The sequence below is a fragment of the Manis javanica genome, chromosome 8 (assembly GCF_040802235.1).
Source record: "Manis javanica isolate MJ-LG chromosome 8, MJ_LKY, whole genome shotgun sequence".
NCBI classification, from domain to species: domain Eukaryota; kingdom Metazoa; phylum Chordata; class Mammalia; order Pholidota; family Manidae; genus Manis; species Manis javanica.
The window spans coordinates 77,280,602-77,286,601 of NC_133163.1; positions in this window are offsets into that span (position 1 = coordinate 77,280,602).

Genomic DNA, 6,000 nt, shown 5'->3' on the forward strand with positions numbered 1-6,000 from the left:
CTTCTTTGACGCAATGCTATGCAACAGAACGTTGTGGAATGGAGTGGAATGTCGTGAGATGGAGTGGAGTGGGGTATAATGTGGTGCAATAGAGGGAAGCTGAGCGGTTTAGAGTAGAATGGAGACTTCCTTGATGGAATGGGAAACAATGCAACGTGACGGACTGTTGGATAATGAAGTAGAATGTTGTGGACTGGAGACGAATGGGGTTTAATGTGATGCAGTAGATTTTCCTGAGTGTTTTAAGAGAATGTCTGTGTGTGCATGTGTATGCTCTTGTGGGTTTGATTGGGTTAGAGTGTGTGAGTGTGAGAGGGTGTGAGTGTGTGTGACAGTGTGTGAGTGTGTGTGAGTGTGTATGTGTGTGAGGGGCTCTGTGTGAGTGAAGGAGAGTGTGTTTGTGAGCATGTTGGTTTGAGAGTGGGAACTTGACTCTGAGTGAGTGACTGTGTGTGTTTGACGGGGAATGTGCATGTTAGTGTGGGTGGAAGTGTGTGTGGCTGTGCAGGTGTGAGTGTGTGTGTGCGAATTGTGTGTTTGAATGTGTGAGAGTGCGTGAGTGTGTGTATGTGAGTGAGAGTGTGTGAGATTGTGTGATTCACGATGTGTCTGAGTGGGACTGACTGGGTTTGAGTGTGAGTGTGTCCGTCTATGAGTGTGTGTGTGAGAGTGAGTGTGCACGTGAGTGAGGGGCTGTGTGTGTGTATGCACGTGTGTGTTTCTGTGAGTCTGTGTGTGTGCGAGTGTGTGAGTGTGTTTGGGTTAGTAGGTGTGTGAGTAGGAGTGAGTGTTTGTGAGTGAGTATACAAGACTTGTGTGATTGTGTGAGATTGCGTGTGTGTCATAGTGTGTGAGTGAGTGTGTGTGAGTGGGCGTGTTTCAGAGTGTGTGGGGGTGTTTTGTGTGTGATTTCGTGAGTGTGTGAGCGAGGTTGCGGGACTGTGTGAGTGTCTGTGTGTTTGTGTGAGTGTGAGTGTGAGGGGAATGGGGTGAAATATGGTACAACAAAGGGTGCCTGAGAGGTTTGGAATGGAAACGAGCCTTCTCTGACAGAATGGAAAGCAATAGAATGTGGTGGGAGACGACGGATAGGAGTGCAATGTTGTGGCATGGATTGGAATGTGGTGTATTGTGAAGCAATAGATGGTTTCTGTGTGTTTTGGAAGAGAATGGATCCCTCTTCGACGGAATGAAAGGATTTTCTCGGAATGGAGAGGTGTTTTGTGGAATAAATTGGAATGTGGTGAAATGCGACGCAATGATGGGTGTCTGAGTGGTTTGGAAACGAATGGAGCCTTCCTTGACGGATTGGAAAGCAATAGAACGAGGTGGAATTGTGCGGAAAGGACTGGAATGTTGTGGGATGGTGTGAAATAGGGTTTAATGCGATGCAATAGAGGGTTCCTGAGTACTTTCTTAGCGAAGGCTGCCTTCTTTCACGCAATGGAACACAACAGAACGTTGTGGACTGCTGCAGAATGGAGTGGAATGTTGTGGAATGGAGTGGAATGGGAAGGAATGTGACGCAATTGACAGTTCAGGGTGTTTTGGAAGCGAATGAAGACTTCTTTGATGGCATGTAACGCAATAGAATGCGGTGGATGTTGTGGAATGGAGTTTAATTTTGTGGAATAAAGTGGAATGGGTGGAAATGTGACGCAATACAGGGTGTCTGAGTGGTTTGGAAACGAACGGGGCCTTCTTTGATGGAATGGAAAGCAATAGGACATGGTGGAATTTTGTGGAAAGGAGCGGAATGTTGTGGGATGGCGTGAAATGCGGTTTAAAGAGAAGCAAAAGATTGCTCCTGAATTGTTTATTAGCGAATGCTGCCTTCTTTGGTGAAACGTGCTGCAACAGAACGTTGTGGAATGTTGCAGAATGGAGGGAATGTTGTGAATTGGAGTGGAATGGGGTGTAATTTGATGCAACAGACGGTTCCTGAGTGGTTTGGAAGTGGATGCTGCCTTCTTTGATGGAGGAGAACGCAACAGAACGTTGTGGAATGTTGTGGAATGTTGTGGAATGGCGTGAAATCGGGTTCAATGTGACACGGTAGAGAGTTCCTGAGTTGTTTCTTAGCGAATGCTGCCTTCTTTGACGCAATGCTATGCAACAGAACGTTGTGGAATGGAGTGGAATGTCGTGAAATGGAGTGGAGTGGGGTATAATGTGGTGCAATAGAGGGAAGCTGAGCGGTTTAGAGTAGAATGGAGACTTCCTTGATGGAATGGGAAACAATGCAACGTGACGGACTGTTGGATAATGAAGTAGAATGTTGTGGACTGGAGACGAATGGGGTTTAATGTGATGCAGTAGATTTTCCTGAGTGTTTTAAGAGAATGTCTGTGTGTGCATGTGTATGCTCTTGTGGGTTTGAATGGGTTAGAGTGTGTGAGTGTGAGAGAGTGTGAGTGTGTGTGACAGTGTGTGAGTGTGTGTGAGTGTGTATGTGTTTGAGGGACTCTGTGTGAGTGAAGGAGAGTGTGTTTGTGAGCATGTTGGTTTGAGAGTGGGAACTTGACTCTGAGTGAGTGACTGTGTGTGTTTGACGGGGAATGTGCATGTTAGTGTGGGTGGAAGTGTGTGTGGCTGTGCAGGTGTGAGTGTGTGTGTGCGAATTGTGTGTTTGAATGTGTGAGAGTGCGTCAGTGTGTGTATGTGAGTGAGAGTGTGTGAGATTGTGTGATTCACGATGTGTCTGAGTGGGACTGACTGTGTTTGAGTGTGAGTGTGTCTGTCTATGAGTGTGTGTGTGAGAGTGAGTGTGCACGTGAGTGAGGGGCTGTGTGTGTGTATGCACGTGTGTGTTTCTGTGAGTCTGTGTGTGTGCGAGTGTGTGAGTGTGTTTGGGTTAGTAGGTGTGTAAGTAGGAGTGAGTGTTTGTGAGTGAGTATACAAGACTTGTGTGATTGTGTGAGATTGCGTGTGTGTCATAGTGTGTGAGTGAGTGTGTGTGAGTGGGCGTGTTTCAGAGTGTGTGGGGTTGTTTTTGTGTGTGATTTCGTGAGTGTGTGAGCGAGGTTGCGGGACTGTGTGAGTGTCTGTGTGTTTGTGTGAGTGTGACTGTGAGGGGAATGGGGTGAAATATGGTACAACAAAGGGTGCCTGAGAGGTTTGGAATGGAAACGAGCCTTCTCTGACAGAATGGAAAGCAATAGAAGGTGGTGGGAGACGACGGGTAGGAGTGCAATGTTGTGGCATGGATTGGAATGTGGTGTATTGTGAAGTAATAGATGGTTTCTGTGTGTTTTGGAAGAGAATGGATCCCTCTTCGACGGAATGAAAGGATTTTCTCGGAATGGAGAGGTGTTTTGTGGAATAAATTGGAATGTGGTGAAATGCGACGCAATGATGGGTGTCTGAGTGGTTTGGAAAGGAATGGAGCCTTCCTTGACAGATTGGAAAGCAATAGAACGAGGTGGAATTTTGCGGAAAGGACTGGAATGTTGTGGGATGGTGTGAAATAGGGTTTAATGTGATGCAATAGAGGGTTCCTGAGTACTTTCTTAGCGAAGGCCGCCTTCTTTCACGCAATGAAACACAACAGAACGTTGTGGACTGCTGCAGAACGGAGTGGAATGTTGTGGAATTCAGTGGAATGGGGAGGAATGTGACGCAATTGACAGTTCAGGGTGTTTTGGAAGCGAATGAAGGCTTCTTTGATGGCATGTAACGCAATAGAATGCGGTGGATGTTGTGGAATGGAGTTTAATTTTGTGGAATAAAGTGGAATGGGTGGAAATGTGACGCAATACAGGGTGTCTGAGTGGTTTGGAAACGAACGGGGCCTTCTTTGATGGAATGGAAAGCAATAGGACATGGTGGAATTTTGTGGAAAGGAGCGGAATGTTGTGGGATGGCGTGAAATGCGGTTTAAAGAGAAGCAAAAGATTGCTCCTGAATTGTTTATTAGCGAATGCTGCCTTCTTTGGTGAAATGTGGTGCAACAGAACGTTGCGGAATGTTGCAGAATGGAGTGGAATGTTGTGAATTGGAGTGGAATGGGGTGTAATTTGATGCAACAGACGGTTCCTGAGTGGTTTGGAAGTGGATGCTGCCTTCTTTGATGGAGGAGAACGCAACAGAACGTTGTGGAATGTTGTGGAATGTTGTGGAATGGCGTGAAATCGGGTTCAATGTGACACGGTAGAGAGTTCCTGAGTTGTTTCTTAGCGAATGCTGCCTTCTTTGACGCAATGCTATGCAACAGAACGTTGTGGAATGGAGTGGAATGTCGTGAAATAGAGTGGAGTGGGGTATAATGTGGTGCAATAGAGGGAAGCTGAGCGGTTTAGAGTAGAATGGAGACTTCCTTGATGGAATGGGAAACAATGCAACGTGACGGACTGTTGGATAATGAAGTAGAATGTTGTGGACTGGAGACGAATGGGGTTTAATGTGATGCAGTAGATTTTCCTGAGTGTTTTAAGAGAATGTCTGTGTGTGCATGTGTATGCTCTTGTGGGTTTGATTGGGTTAGAGTGTGTGAGTGTGAGAGAGTGTGAGTGTGTGTGACAGTGTGTGAGTGTGTGTGAGTGTGTATGTGTGTGAGGGGCTCTGTGTGAGTGAAGGAGAGTGTGTTTGTGAGCATGTTGGTTTGAGAGTGGGAACTTGACTCTGAGTGAGTGACTGTGTGTGTTTGACGGGGAATGTGCATGTTAGTGTGGGTGGAAGTGTGTGTGGCTGTGCAGGTGTGAGTGTGTGTGTGCGAATTGTGTGTTTGAATGTGTGAGAGTGCGTGAGTGTGTGTATGTGAGTGAGAGTGTGTGAGATTGTGTGATTCACGATGTGTCTGAGTGGGACTGACTGGGTTTGAGTGTGAGTGTGTCCGTCTATGAGTGTGTGTGTGAGAGTGAGTGTGCACGTGGGTGAGGGGCTGTGTGTGTGTATGCACGTGTGTGTTTCTGTGAGACTGTGTGTGTGCGAGTGTGTGAGTGTGTTTGGGTTAGTAGGTGTGTGAGTAGGAGTGAGTGTTTGTGAGTGAGTATACAAGTCTTGTGTGATTGTGTGAGATTGCGTGTGTGTCATAGTGTGTGAGTGAGTGTGTGTGAGTGGGCGTGTTTCAGAGTGTGTGGGGGTGTTTTTGTGTGTGATTTCGTGAGTGTGTGAGCGAGGTTGCGGGACTGTGTGAGTGTCTGTGTGTTTGTGTGAGTGTGAGTGTGAGGGGAATGGGGTGAAATATGGTACAACAAAGGGTGCCTGAGAGGTTTGGAATGGAAACGAGCCTTCTCTGACAGAATGGAAAGCAATAGAAAGTGGTGGGAGACGACGGATAGGAGTGCAATGTTGTGGCATGGATTGGAATGTGGTGTATTGTGAAGCAATAGATGGTTTCTGTGTGTTTTGGAAGAGAATGGATCCCTCTTCGACGGAATGAAAGGATTTTCTCGGAATGGAGAGGTGTTTTGTGGAATAAATTGGAATGTGGTGAAATGCGACGCAATGATGGGTGTCTGAGTGGTTTGGAAACGAATGGAGCCTTCCTTGACGGATTGGAAAGCAATAGAACGAGGTGGAATTGTGCGGAAAGGACTGGAATGTTGTGGGATGGTGTGAAATAGGGTTTAATGCGATGCAATAGAGGGTTCCTGAGTACTTTCTTAGCGAAGGCTGCCTTCTTTCACCCAATGGAACACAACAGAACGTTGTGGACTGCTGCAGAATGGAGTGGAATGTTGTGGAATGGAGTGGAATGGGGAGGAATGTGACGCAATTGACAGTTCAGGGTGTTTTGGAAGCGAATGAAGGCTTCTTTGATGGCATGTAACGCAATAGAATGCGGTGGATGTTGTGGAATGGAGTTTAATTTTGTGGAATAAAGTGGAATGGGTGGAAATGTGAAGCAATACATGGTGTCTGAGTGGTTTGGAAACGAACGGGGCCTTCTTTGATGGAATGGAAAGCAATAGGACATGGTGGAATTTTGTGGAAAGGAGCGGAATGTTGTGGGATGGCGTGAAATGCGGTTTAAAGAGAAGCAAAAGATTGCTCCTGAAT